Here is a 15859-nt window from a genome sequence, read left to right on the forward strand (position 1 = left end):
AGTACCTATACAATTTCCAGCAAGCTGGCTTTCTCGCTGGCTGGCTCTCTGGCTCGCTGGCTGGCTGGGTGGACAGGACAGGACAGGGCAGGGCAGGCAGGCAGTCAAAGTCATCGCTCGATCGACTGATTGATAGAGTGATTGCTTCCTTCAACGTCCGAAATCAAAACGATCTATGACAGCCGAGGGCTCGGGATTTATTTTGCCCTCTAAAGTTTCTCTAGGCGCTGTACACGGGCGTTTCTAGGAATCTGGTCTGTGCGGCTTATTCTCAGCAACGCGTTTAGAGCTTAGTGCGTTCACTAAACACAAACCGGATATATACTCAAATATTCAATCAAGGCAAGCACACTAAAGGTGCAAAGAGAAAATGTGCTTTTCGACCCCCGCTCTGGAGCGAGCACAATTGGGTTCTTTCTTCCGTTGAGTCGACACTTCGGGAGTGATGTCTTACACGGCGCGAAGAGGAAAATGTTTGTTCTCTGTAGGCAGCTATGCTAAAAAAGAAAAGCCAAATAGAGAAACAACAAATGAGAATCGCAAAGAAGGTTTATATGCTGCACCCCACCAAATTCCGTGCAGTTCCGCGAAATCTATGGGTCACGTCGGCCAAGGAGAAGGCAGATTATGACTCACCTCCAACGTCCGTCTCTTATCCCTAAACACGCCACGCCGACTGAATGGGAAGCTTAACGGCATTATTAATAATGCACAATGAGCGATGCCCCCTGCTCACTTACTGTGGGAAACGCAGCCACCGGATCTCTTCACTGATTGGCTGACCACGGGACCTATAGCTTCCGCTGCACTGCACGGAACTGGCGAGACGGAGTACAGAGGCCGGGCCTCGAGAAAGCAGAGCGCAGGAAGAAAACGCGCCAAGAATTCGGAGAGCCGCGCTCGTTTTCGAAGGGAAACGGCGCGATTTTTATCGCTGCCGATTTATGGCCTCGACATTTCTCGAAGCCTGCCGCCATTCGTGTTCGAAGATTTTTAGAGAGCCCAGCCGCCGGGGCTCAGACGCTTACGTCGTCATATACACGAACGCCACAGGCGCTCCAAGGAACTTGCCTTACTTTATTTTTATACTTATTTAATTTTCGCGCCTTTCACTTCAAACTGTTATTTCTTTCGTTCCGTGTCGAACCAGCTTTTGCGCGGTGAGTGTCTAGCTTTTCGTCTGATTTGAGCCCTGGCACTTTTCGTCTGCTTTTTTTTCTTCTCTCGTTTCATCTGCTCCTGGTGCCTTTCAATGTTCGTCTGCGTCCAGCAAGCAGACGATGCCATTCGCTCCGGCGATTTCTTTTATACAGCGTGGACTCAGATACCTTGTTGTCCACGGCTTTTTATCGCCTTCTTTCTTGACTATTGTAGTTGTTCGATCGGCTTCAGAACGCAGGTTGTTGAAAAGAAGCAATAAAAAAAAAACGAGACACGCACACAAAACGAGACAGCCGGTAAGTCGGATATAGAGAGTCCAAAAGTTTGTCGCTATACCTTCATTTGCATCACAGTCCTGGAGGCTTTTTTGTCAAGCTGCCTTCGTGTGTCGCATCTGTTTGCGCAAAAACGCGAGCTTTTATCGCGTCGGTCAAGAACCCCAATGTCGCCTGCTATGTACAGATGTTTGACGTTATAGCTTTCTTTTTTTGTTTCTCTTCTATTTCTTGCTCCTTTTGTTTTCTGTCCTTTGGATCGGAACATGCCTCCCTATCTAGGAAAACGATGCAGGATCAAATTACGGGTACGTGCTTGCAATGTCTGAACAAAGGAGCGCACGGTTAACGAGTCAGTGTTTGAAAACGAGCTCGAAGCTTCCGCGGTAATCAAATTCCCTTTCGGCGTTCCGGTCTCGTGATGCATTTAAGATATTCACTGTCTGTGTTTGCAAATTTGATAGGTAAGGCTTTAGTTTAGCATATCCTTAACCAGTTATTGCACGCCTTTTATGTCCTTGCCATACCTTGACAGCGTAATGTTGTTGTAAGAGATGAACTTACGCGGCACACAAGCGTTTTTTTTTTTTCCGCTGAATAATACGAAGCGGAGGGCTACGATAATAATGGCTCAGCTAAATATTTAATACTTGAGGACAGGACACTATCTGCAGTTTGCAATCTTCTGCTAGGCCTTGCGTTAATGTCGAGGACAGGCTTCAAGTGTTGGCGCACACAAGCTGTACGTCCGCTTGCATTTTTCATCACACTAGACATTCCGTGCAACCTGAACAGCCATGAAGAATAAAGATGGAGGTCATTACAGAAGGCGGTCGTAATGTTCTTCTTTGAACAGCTTCTTAGGTGAAGGGCGTCTCCCACTGTGGTTGCGATGAAATGAAGAAAAAATTTCGGTACCGGTCAACTTCTCATCAACGATTAAAATTTCAAGCAGCTGGATTTATTGTTCGTAGTAATGTTGAAATCGAACATAAAGCTTGTCATCACACTCAAAAGAACGCAACAACTATACCGTTTGCTCCAGGTAGCGTTATCCAAGCTGTTCAACGAAAAATAAGATATCTAAAGTGCAAGATACACTTATAACAGCTACGTTGCTCTGTGTGGCTTATAATCGTATCTTGCGCCATCTTTTTTAAACATTTTCTTTTCGTTGAACAACCTGGCTATCGCTAGCTGGGACATCCTTTATATAATGAGAGCTATGATAGATGTTCGTGCTATGAATTTGTTGTATTGCTACGAAAGATCCAAAGTAATGAAACAATATTGTGAGCGCATTTCCGTGACAGCTACCATTGTCACAACATTGTAGTTACGGATGAGTCACGAATCCAACTATCTTGGGCCGAACTTATATATATATATATATATATATATATATATATATATATATATATATATATATATATCCGTGTGTGCGCGCATGCGTGTCGTACGTCGGCTATCTATACATATACAGGGCGTTTACGCAAACCAGACAAAAACGGGTAAAGTCAGGCTGAGTCGGCCCAAATAAACGAGATAGGCTGACCTTGAGTTACCGTAGATACTACGAAATGTATATATAGTAACAAAGGTATATGACTACCTTTGGAAGCCATGTAGAGTAGCTGTAAGCTGACCCAGCCGGAAACTATTTGAAGCTCCAATGTAAAGGCGGACGGGCAAGGTCAGTGATTCGCAGCCAGCAGCAATTAATCGGACTCGCTGTCTTACGTGTGGAATGGACGCCGGCTGTCGCAACAAACCTCGACCCGTCAGGTACGATGTTCATGCGAACGCAGTGGAATCGGTTTGCTTGAGCCCGACCCCTTATTCGACGCGTTCCTATCGGATTCATTTGTAACATAGCCACGGTAGATTCGACGATAATCCCTCGCGCTCATTTACGTATTTGTAGAACGCGAAAAACGTGCCTCAAGACTCCCGCTGCGTGCGCGATCTCGTAAGACAAGACGCTGTATCTTCAGAATCCGCGATAACCAGTGGCGTAGCTAGGTCGTCTGGCACCCGGGGCCCATAGGTCTTCTGTCACCCCCCCCCCCCCCGGTGTAGCCGGTGGAAAGAGGGGTGTCTTCAGACGTACATGACACCCCCCCCCCCCCCGATGTCCCCTTGCACCCGGGGCCCACGGCCCCCCGGCTCCCCCTGTTGCTACGCCACTGGCGATAACATCCAGACATTTGCCAATACGACAGGAGCTTCCCGAGCCGAGCGACAAGTCGACATCGGTGACCATCTGGTGAAAGACGCAAATGACACCCCCCCCCCCCCATCTCAATATATACTGCTCACCATCGTCATCGACACACTAAAGCCCTGTCTACAGACAGGGAGCTCCTTTCCTCTGCACGGACTCCCTTGCTGTAATCAAAATCTCCGCAAACTAAGAGCGCGGCGCAGAGGGCTGTCCTACGGTTCGCGTTGACAAAGGATCCAAAGCTTCACAGACCCGCAACGCTACGGCAAAGGAAAGTAATATTGAGCTTCCATAACTCACGGCTCCTTCACTAAAACGCAGTGTAGAAGGCAGCACGGTCGCTCGCAGCTTGAGTAGAGAGTCTCACCCCTTTATTTTCCGCCAGGATCATAATCCACCGCGTGGCCGCTGGCGTCGTAAATCAAGCGCCAAGTTACGGCACAACGCTCTGCGTTCGGGTCGTTCCCCGTAATGCGTACGGCACCACGCCGACCGTCCCCACCAGGTGCCGCTGAGCTCAAAACCAATGGCGCTTCTCCGGTGACGGCGAAACGTGCTGCGTGGTTTGAATTTTACAGCTGCGGAATAGGGCGATGGACTGCAACGTCGATATTGGCACGATATTGTTATCGTAGATGACGCAAGCGTTGCGGTTACAAGCACCGGCGAGACCCCGGAACTTTCTTTTCCCAGTTTTGGTTTCGAAACACAGATTTATAGGAGTCAGGGACACCGAGAGGAACGACAAGGAATAAAACAAACACCTTGTACATATTATCTCGTGTTCTTTGTGTTTCTGTTGTCCTTTCTTTCACGTTCCCTTTGTGTAGGTGAAATTTACGCCTGATTGTTTTTCAAACCAAATTGAATCTTCATACTAGCTCGCGTAGCCTTGAAGTCGTTCAATGAAAAAAATGTGCGCGGTCTACGCAACGCTGAAAGAAGGGCGAGAACTGCTACCCTGAGGGTCATCGACCGTCACCGCTGCAGACGACAGGGTGTAGACATCGCACTGCAGACGACAGCAGCGGGTAACGGGGACTGCAAGATAAAAGCTACAGGCAAACCTGCAGGGAATACTTTCACCTGTATGATTTCGGTTACGTTAACCAGACGTTTTCAGATGCAGGACAGATATAACCTCCCCCCCCCCCCCCGCCACCCTTTATCCCTCAGCAACTCAACCCCTCCCCCGCCCCCCGCCGCCTTCATTATCTTTAAGTTTATACGAAACGCCACATCGACTTGAATAATTTCCTCTAGTTGGCGATGTAGAAGTACGCTTTCTTCATTTTCCCCCTCATTCGCTCCGCGAACATCCTGGATGCTGCGCTCATCGTTTTGCATGAATCACCATATTCAGACTCTCATATAATCTATAAAAGCACATCGGTTCCCACGGATGTGCGCGCGAATATGTTTTCTCTGGCTGAAGCTGTGAATCAGTTCTGTATTTTGTTTCGTTAACGGTCATGGGACCTGCTATGACTATGGACTATGGGACCTGCTTCTTCATAATAAATACTTGCAATGTTAACCAACTTCTAACAATAAATTCTGATTCTGAAAGACGGACTAGATTTATTTACTTATTTATTTATTTCGTTACCTAGATTCGCCAATATGAATCACAGTAGGGGGAAGGGGGTAACAATACAAAGAATGAACAAATCGCGTTAAAATACCAATGTCAAAGGCTGCGGTTCAATGGAGAGCGCATGACTAACACGAACAAAAAAAAAAGTAACGAACGCAACCGCCAGAGTGGTCGCTTGGAACACCATGCATAACGGTACACGGGAGCTGCCTCAAAGATAGCATATAATAAAGCAAATAAAGAAACTATCAGCCCAAGCACCCCGTACGGATGGTTAACCAGCGAAGCTGAAACGAGCGGCACCGGTGTTTATCACTGGGTAAGTCCAGGCGGCTCATTAAAGATTTGAAAAAATAAATTATGGGGTTTTACATGCCTAAACCACTTTCTGATTATGAGGCACGCCGTAGTGGAGGTCTCCGGAAATTCCGATCCCCTGCGGTTGTTTAACGTGCCCCTGAACCTAAGTACACGTGTGTTTTCGCATTTCGCCCCCATCGAAATGCGGCCGCCGTGGCCGGGATTCGATCCCGCGACCTAGTGCTCAGCAGCACAACACCATAGCCACTGAGCAACCAAGGCGGATTGATTCATTAAAGGCTTCCTCAATTATTGGTTATTTTTTTCTTAATTTGTTTTTCTTAATTAAATAATGAAGACGACGAACGGGGGAGCACGAGCGCGTTCGCGTGCACTGTAAAATAATTTACACCCTAAAAAGTTAAAAAGGGTGTAAATGTGTCTGTACCTCACACCCTTAGGGGGTTATCTATATAACGGACACCCTAAGGTTATGAGTTATAGGCGCATTTACACCCTTTTTAACTTTTTAGGGTGTAAATTATTTTACAGTGTGGTAGCGCCGAGGGGCGCTAAGGAGCCGGCTGTGAAAGAAGACGATGAAGCTCGAGCCAAAGCTGACGTTGATAGTTTTTTTTTTTTTTCTAGACATGGGCACGATAGTGGAGACAGCAGCTCTTAACAGCTTCGCTGTAAAACAAATATTACTACACTATAGCTCGAGCAGAGGACACGAAGCGCAACCATTCAACCGACCTCTCCCTTTCGTAAATTACGTGACACCACGGCCACGGCGCAAAGCGAAATGCGAGACGCGCACACAGAGCTCGCGGCCACGCAGGACAGTTCCAGCGCCCCATGGCTGCGATGCCGTCGGCCGCGATGCATTTTCTCCGATCCCGTGAGTTCGATGCGAGAAGCTGCCCGTCAGCAATACGTCGGGAAGCTATTCACTTGCACCGCGGGAAGTATAGTCGTATCGTTTCCTCATAGACGGCCGGACAAACGATCCGAAGCGCTGACCAAACGTGCGATTCGGCGACCTACGCATACACTCTAGAAACAGTTTGCACCCTTTGGGGTGTACATCTTTCACAACGATAATTGTCACCTGTCTTGCTTGCGTTCCCTTTCTTGACAACGCTGTGCTCGATACTTTCCACTTTCCTGTCGGGAATGCTACGTCGCTCTGATAACGCGCATGCCGTTCGTTACTGGAAAGTACCGGGCCCGCCGCGTTAAAGAAAGGAAATGTGGGCAAGACAGATGACGATTATCGTTGTGCGGCAAATATACACCCCGAAGGGTGTAAACCTTCCTTTAGAGTGTAGCCATGCAGCGACACGCGTGGAACACCATCCGCGAAATTCGATTCGCGCCCGAAGCGCAGCATGCTTACACGTGACTCACCTCACCGATGAAGAACCGCACAAACACGCATCGAGTGCAACTACATTGCGCATAAGCTGCGCACCCGAGCAGCGTTTCCGTTTCGAAGTGCGATTGAAACGGGTGCATTTCGTCTTGTCAGCGTGCAATGACGAGCAATGCCGGCCACCGGAGAACCGCACTTACCAGCGTCGAAGTGAACTCCGCAGATACTGTCGGCGTCCGACGGCTGCCATTTGTCGCGGCGCATTGCCATCACCCAGATTTGTGGCCGCTTCTCGTGTCTTGGGAAGTAGAAGAAAGTCAATCACGCCGCTTTCTCACTCGTGCGATTTACGCATCCACGAGCGCAACAGCTCGCCGACATGAGGAACCGGCCTGGCACACAAAAAATGGAAAGAACATCCGTGCTACGTGAAGCTGTCAGCGCGTGCAAAACACGCGTGCGACGAGCTTTTTTTTTCTCTTTGCTCACCAAGCACACCCGCGTGTAACCGAAGATCACCGACTCGTCGTGACGTAGGCCGGTAGAGGTCTGTACGTGCTGGCGCACAACTTCGGGCAACCGTTCTTCGCGCATCACTGCCCCATGGCGTCGGACGAAAGGCGATTCCAATGCTCGACAGAACACCGGGAAAAAAAAGAATTCAACGAATACGGACGTACAGTCTACCGATCCTTTAACAGTACTGCGCCATCCTCGACTGGCCGGCCGGTCAGCGCCTTCTGACAGCGCGACCCATGGCGACGCGACGAGATCAGCAAGAGTATACAGCGCATGCGCACCAAGTTCGCCGGAAGCGTAAGTTTCGTCTGCTAGGCTGTTTGCATACCATAGGCACGACACAGCTCCTGGCACGATTAACTCGGTGCAAGCCGCCCGTGCTTATCGGAGATGGCGGCTGCCAGTGAACATGGTGCGCATGCGCTACTTTTGCTGATCTCGTCGCTTCGCGCGGTTAGAAGGCGCTGACCGGCCGGCCAGTCGAGGATGGCGCAGTAGAATGTCTTTCTCTATGGCGGTACTGTTAAAGAAGCGGTAGACTGTACGTGGAGCTATTTCGTTAAATGGCCGGTCGCGGTGACTAAATGTGTTGGCCGGTAGTCCAAAGTAGGCGGTCCTTGCTTACGGCAGAAATGCGAGAAACTGTCCCTCGCAATTAATGGTTAGGTCAGCCTAGCGAGAGAGAGAGAGAGAGAGATGCAAACGAGAGAAAGGCAGGGATGTTAACCAGAGTTAAAACATCCGGTTTGCTAGCCTGCACAAGGGGAAGGAAAGCGGAAGACGGAACGAAGGGCGTGACAAAAAAGCGTGAAAAAAAAATGAAAAGGGACTGAATAGGATAACTATAGTCTTTCTAGTAGGCGACTGCCACGTAAAAAGGTCAACAAAGCCTTGACCGACTTTCGGTGCGACGACAGTTCGTTTCGGCATTCCCCAGCCAAGCGAGCAGTCTATTACGAGCTTTCTATTTCGGCGATGCCACTAGGAAATCTGAAATTACGTGTGACAAAGGGAGCGGTGCGACTCTGTATTGCCGTCCGGGCGGCCAGCAAGGTTTTCGGTGGATCGGTCCCACAGAGCTTCGTACAATTGCGAGAGGGAATTGCGGCGCTAGTGCCTGTAGGAGCTGCAAGCTGAGTAGTTCAGCCAGCATGGGAACGACATGGGTTGTGCATCGACTGGCCCAAACTTCGTCCTTCGGGCTTTAAACGGCTTCGCAACTTTGCAAAGTGATCATTTTTTAAAGAAAGTACTGCGTCATATATCGTTCAGTAAACTTTATTAAAATTGTCCGACAGCAGGATTCGAACACAGGACCTCTAGCACACACACCCGATGTCGAAACCACTTCGCGACGGACGCACGGACAAGTGGAAGCACTGCGAGCCGCAGCGATTATGCGTGCTTGCAAGGTCTTACTACCTTCGGCACTAAAAGAAGTTATAAATTGCTTCGAAATGTAGTCCAGTTTACACCCAGATGTCGCATAATAAACGAAGCCACAAGAAAATCTGAAGCCTTAAGCGCGGAGATAAGACACATCCATGTAATCATGTAATGCATGTAATTCATGGATAAATTCATGTAAGACAGTCATGTACAAATTCATGGTGGCCGAACGATTGAAGCGCCAGGGGTCTCTCTAGTAAATATTGCAAGAACCTCTATGGCGCGTCCCACACAGTGCACGGATACTCAATAATAGGCCGGATATTCGATAAATATGAGCGTTCTTTTACTTCTTGAGCCGTACATCTAAAATTTCTGTGGATGAAGTTCAGAGTGCATGCACCTTTGAAAGTTATTGCTTCTATGTGGCGATTCCAAGTTAGGTGTGATGAAAAGGTTACACCTAAATATTTTGCTTGAGTCGTTTGTGGGACATGCTGATTATTAGAATGGCATTCGGCTGCAAGTGATACAGCTTTACGAGAAAAGCTGATGCATTTGCATTTAGCTATGATCAAGGACACTAACCGTGTGTTGCACCAAAAGTGTATTTTGTGAAGGTCAACTGGTAACGTCAACTTATCGGAGTCGTTATAATTTACTCTATATACGACACAATCATCTGCGTCAAGCCTGGTTTTTGACGTTATGACGATGCCTATATCATTTATAAATATAGAATATAAAGAAAAGATAAAGAATAGGCAGTGGCCCGAGCACACCCTTGAGGGACCCATGAAGACACAAAAATTGTTGTAGATTCGATTCCATGAATCCCAACTTTTTTGTAGACTTCCAGAAAGCAGTTCTGGAGCCATACAAGTATGTTTGCAGGTAATCCGAGGATGGAAAGCTTTTGCAATAGAATAACGCATGAAACTTTATCGAATGCCTTTTGAAAATCGAATAATATACAATGGGTGAAACGATCTGAAGACATCATGAGCAAATTCGATTACTTGCGTGGTGCAAGAATGCCGCGCCCTAAAACCGTGTGAGTAACTTTACAAAATGTTACCGCTTCGAAGGTGACGAATACCCGAATATAGTATATGTTCCAAAGTATTGCAAAACTATTGTTAGAGATGTTGGTCTATAGTTTCAATTGATATTAGCCTACATAGTCTATTCTAAATGAGAAAGAGAATTGTATACCATACCATGACGACCCGAATGCGCAAAAATGCTTTAAAATTCGTGCTGTCACGTTCACATGCTGGTGATAAGGTTCCGTCTCGAAATTACAAAAATAAGGAATTTGCAATATTTCCACATCTAGTAATTGTCCTCTTAGCTCGCAATTCACACAAATGCAGTTTTAAACTAATACTTTATCAGTTTGCACTGATAGATTTCCTTGAGCATTTGACTCCATGAAGCTTACTATGTGCTGTGCGTTACCAAGCGTCGTTAACAAGGCATAATGACGGCCTGATTCATAAACCATCTGGAGAGAGACTATATACAGTACAGAAACATACGGTGAACGAATAACATGGTCAAAAACAGGCGCCTTTATTTGTCCCTGTCGGTTGCACCGTGTCTGTTTGCCCGCTGTAGCCACTGTAGCTATAACAAATCGTGACGTGACAGTGACGTACCCGCAACGAGTTTTCATCCCAAAAATCAACCGACGGTAGTTCGTCCTTCACTTTATGCACTATTAGTTGACCGCATAAATTAACGAAATTGCACCTTCGGAAAGATTACTTTAGCAGTTTAAACTCATTTGGCACTTCTGGTTAGAGTGCCTTTAACAAACAGACGACGCTCGACTTGGGCACGCCGTCTGGAAGCCGCGGAAATAAACGACCTCGAATGCGTTGCCGCCTCAACAGCGCCATATCCAAAGACCCGCAAACACCCCTTCCCCACCACCCTCTCCTCTTCGTATATATACCGCGGGCACCCCAGTCTAGCGCGAGCAGCCTTTGAAAGCAAGCCGGGACAGCCATCTGAGCAGCAGCCAGCGTCGGTCCGTCTCGGGAGCCCAGTCGGGCGGGGGCCGTCTGCAAGTGGCACGCCGTGGGCGGCGAGCCTTTCTATGCAAATGAGGGATCCGCCACGTCAGGGCCGAGTGGCCGGCAGCCTGCGCGGCGAACGCGCCGCGCTGCAAACAAGGCTCGCCTCGGGCGACGTGCAGACGTTGAGAGGAGGCGCGAGGAAGAGGAAGAAGGACGGTGCGAATGCATTAAGCGCTGGGCTGAACGGCCGGGCCCACGGCGATTCTCGGAATAAGTGCGGTGTCGGATAGGCCGCGAATCGGACTACACGCGCGCTCGGCCGAAGCCAGGTGGGAAACGGCGTCGCGACGGTAAACCCGCGTGATAAGAGGCGTAAGGCGATTTTAATGCGAAGCGTTCTTTGGCCCACCCTATACAGGCACTTTGCGGTAGGTGTTAGGTTCCTGTCTCGCCTTGTTTCGGCCTCTCTTCAATAAAAAAGAAAAAAGAAAATGACCGCCCAGGCACTCGGTACAGATGGTTAACTAGCGAAGCTGAAACGCGCGGCCCCGGTGTTTATCACTGGGTCAATCCCAACGGTTCGTGAAACGACGGCTTGCTAGGCTGGCGGATCCTCGGCACGCAGTTGCTGCTTGCGCTCAAATACACGAGCCTGTTCTCGTGCCCACGCTGCCGCACCGGCACGTCGTAGTCGAGCTCGTTCCCGGTTCTGCTCGCGGCCTTGCTGATCGAAAGCTGCCTGCTCCTCGGGAGCACGTCTGACGTGCGCTCTACCCATTTCGGAGCTGGAGAGAAACTGCTGCGCGCGCGCTCGGCTGCGACGGAGAGCAGCGGCGTCACCACTGGATAGGCAATCGCATGCCTCTATCCTTCTCTTCTTTTTTTTTTGCGCATGCGCATGGGGCTGCGCCGGAGGAGTTTTCGGCGTACAGGCGACAGGTGGAGGGACGGACGAATCCGCTAGACATATACAGCTTCGCTGTGAAAATTCAGGCATCCTATGGTGGAATCTGGCTCCGGACAGGCCGCCACTAGAATATGAACCTGGTAACGTTTAACGCTAGAGCGTTATCTAGTGAGGCGAGTCTAGCAGTGCTATTGGAGGAATTAGAGGGCAGTAAATGGGATATAATAGGGCTTAGTGAAGTTAGGAGGCCAAAAGAAGCATATACAGTGCTAAAAAGCGGGCACGTCCTGTGCTACCGGGGCTTAGCGGAGAGAACTAGGCGTCCGATTCCTGATTAATAAGAATATAGCTGGTAACATACAGGAATTCTCTAGCATTAACGAGAGGGTGGCAGGTCTTGTTGTGAAACTTAATAAGAGGTACAGAATGAAGACTGTACAGATCTACGCCCCTACATCCAGTCATGATGACCAGGAAGTCGAAAGCTTCTATGAAGACGTGGAAGCGGCGATGGGTAGGGTGAAAACTAAATACACTATATTAATGGGCCACTTTAATGCCAAGGTAGGCAAGAAGCAGGCTCGAGACAAGGCAGTGGGGGAATATGGCATAGGCACTAGGAATATCAGGGGAGAGTTATTAGTAGAGTTTGCGGAACAGAATAATATGAGGATAATGAATACCTTCTTCCGCAAGCGGGATAGCCGAAAGTGGACGTGGAGGATCCCGAACGGCGAGACTAGAAATGAAATAGAGTTCATACTGTGCGCTAACCCTGGCATCATACAAGATGTGGACGTGGTCGGCAAGGTGCGCTGCAGTGACCACAGTATGGTAAGAACTCGAATTAGCCTAGACCTGAGAAGGGAACGGAAGAAACTGGTACATAAGACGCCGATCAATGAGTTGGCGGTAAGAGGGAAAATAGAGGAATTCCAGATCAAGCTACAGACAAGGTATTCGGCTTGAACTCAGGAAGCGGACCTTAGTGTTGAAGCAATGAACGACAATCTTGTGGGCATCATTAAGGAGTGTGCAATTTAAGTCGGTGGTAACTCCGTTAGGCAGGATACCAGTAAACTATCGCAGGAGACGAAAGATCTGATCAAGAAACGCCAATGTATGAAAGCCTCTAACCCTGCAGCTAGAATATAACTGGCAGAACTTTCGAAGTTAATCAACAAGCGTAAGACAGCTGACACAAAGAAGTATATTATGGATAGAATTGAACATGCTCTCAGGAACGGAGGAAGCCTAAAAACAGTGAAGAAGAAACTAGGAATTGGCAAGAATCAGATGTATGCGTTAAGAGACAAAGCCGGCAATATCATTACTAGTATGGATGAGATAGTTCAAGTGGCTGAGGAGTTCTATAGCGATCTATACAGTACCAGTGGCACCCATGACGATAATGGAAGAGAAAATAGTCTAGAGGAATTCAAAATCCCATAGGTAACGCCGGAAGAAGTAAAGAAAGCCTTGGGAGATATGCAAAGGGGGAAGGCAGCTGGGGAGGATCAGGTAGCAGCAGATTTGTTGAAGGATGGTGGACAGATTGTTCTAGAGAAACTGGCCGCCCTGTATACGCAATGCCTCATAACGTCGAGCGTACCGGAATCTTGGAAAAACGCTAACATAATCCTAATTCATAAGAAAGGGGATGCCAAAGAATTGAAAAATTATAGACCGATCAGCTTACTGTCCGTTGCCTACAAACTATTTACTAAGGTAATTGCAAATAGAATCAAGAACACCTTAGACTTCGGTCAAGCAGAGGACCAGGCAGGATTCCCTAAAGGCTACTCAACAAGAGATCATATTCACACTATCAATCAGGTGATAGAGAAATGTGCGGAATATAACCAACCCTTATATATAGCTTTCATTGATTACGAGAAAGCATTTGATTCTGTCGAAACCTCAGCAGTCATGGAGGCATTACAGAATCAGGGTGTAGAGGAGCCGTATGTAAAAACACTGAAAGATATCTATAGCGGCTCCACAGCCACCGCAGTCCTCCATAAAGAAAGCAACAAAATCCCAATAAAGAAAGGCGCCAGGCAGGGAGATACGATCTCTCCAATGCTATTCACAGCGTGTTTACAGGAGGTGTTCAGAGACCTGGATTGGGAAGAAATGGGGATAAACGTTAATGGAGAATACCTTAGTAACATGCGATTCGCCGATGATATTGCCTTGCTTAGTAACTCTAGGGACCAACTGCAATGCATGCTCACTGACCTGGAGAGGCAAAGCAGAAGAGTGGGTCTAAACATTAATCTGCAGAAAACTAAAGTAATGGTTAACAATCTCGGAAGAGAACAGCAATGTACAATAGGCAGCGAGGCACTGGAAGTCGTAAGGGAATACATCTACTTAGTGCAGGTAGTGACTGCGGATCCGGATCATGAGACGGAAATAATCAGAAGAATAAGAATGGGCTGGGGTGCGTTTGGCAGGCATTCTCTGATCATGAACAGCAGGTTGCCATTATCTATCAAGAGAAAAGTGTATAACAGCTGTGTCTTACCAGTACTCACCTACGGGGCAGAAACCTGGAGGCTTACGAAAAGGGCTCTACTCAAATTGAGGACGACGCAACGAGCTATGCAAAGAAGAATGATAGGTGTAACGTTAAGGGATAAGAAAAGAGCAGATTGGGTGAGGGAACAAACGCGAGTTAATGGCATCTTAGTTGAAATCAAGAAAAAGAAATGGGCATGGGCAGGACATGTATTGAGGAGGGAAGATAACCGATGGTCATTAAAGGTTACGGACTGGATTCCAAGGGAAGGGAAGCGTAGCAGGGGATGGCAGAAAGTTAGGTGGGCGGATGAGATTAAGAATTTTGCAGGGACGGCATGGCCACAATTAGTACATGACCGGGGTTGTTGGAGAAATATGGGAGAGGCCTTTGCCCTGCAGTGGGCGTAACCAGGCTGATGATGATGATGATGGTGGAATCGGACGTCCGACTACAAGCACAGCGGCCCGAACGCTCTAACCGTTGTAGGCTTCGATTGCACACATATATCGCACGCGTCAACGCCAACTATAGTTGATTCACATAGCGTCAAATCACGCAGTACGAACGAGAGAACGTGCGCATGGGCGCCAGTTTCCAGTCTTTATTTCTGCGCTACTAGCGACAGCGTGCATAGTGCATGCACACGCCTTGGGTACCGTGCCGCTTTCACCAAGTCTCTTTTTTTTCTCTTGGCACATAGCTAAGACTATACGCTCTGTCTGATTCGCTCAAAACGCGAACAAAGTGATGTTATATACTGCGTAAGAGGCCATCGAGTTTTTCTGTTAATCTTACTGCGAGGGTGCTAGTGCCGTGGCCGTTCCGCTATCATGTGAATGACTGGTGCACTTTTATAATTCCCGCACTTGTGGACTGAGCCGCGGTTGTGGCGTTATTAATGCGGAAGAATTATACGCTCCATCACGGGAAGATCTGGCGTCGTCGTCTGCGACGTGACCGAGCGATGGTACCGAAAATGGCCCAGGGCGCAGGGAGTAAAAGCACGTCAAAGAATGCTCGAAGTGAAGTCAGAGTTTACGGGGAAGTTCCTGTAAAACAAATTAAATTGACGGCTTTGAAAAGAAACATTGGCACATGTCAGTCTCGGTGGGAATCGAAACCGGGCCTCCGGGGTGCGAGACATGGGGGTGCGATGCTCCTTAAAACTTAAGCAGCCTTAAATGTCCGTGCCTAATTTTTCTCATACTGATTACATTCTCCTACGTTCACAAGCAATCGTGTTTTTCCAAACGCATGGAGCAGTAAGTCTCCGCGGGCATTAATAAACAATGGTAACTGCTGCACCTATGACGCAGTTTTTCGTCGAAAATGATAAATCTGCAAATAAACAAAGTCGTTTAAAGCAAACACGACGAAATTTAGGGAAATGCACGCGTTAATAGCTGTTAGCTGAACGTACAACTACACATTTATCGGCCCATCCGTCATTGTGGTTCCCATGTACAACCCAACGGCGTTATAACCACGTACCATCCACTATTCCAATGATAGGTTAACCATCATGCGTGAAGCACACAATAGCGCCGGAGACTCCTCTAGT

The sequence above is a fragment of the Dermacentor albipictus genome, chromosome 7, assembly GCF_038994185.2.
Source record: "Dermacentor albipictus isolate Rhodes 1998 colony chromosome 7, USDA_Dalb.pri_finalv2, whole genome shotgun sequence".
Classification (NCBI taxonomy): domain Eukaryota; kingdom Metazoa; phylum Arthropoda; class Arachnida; order Ixodida; family Ixodidae; genus Dermacentor; species Dermacentor albipictus.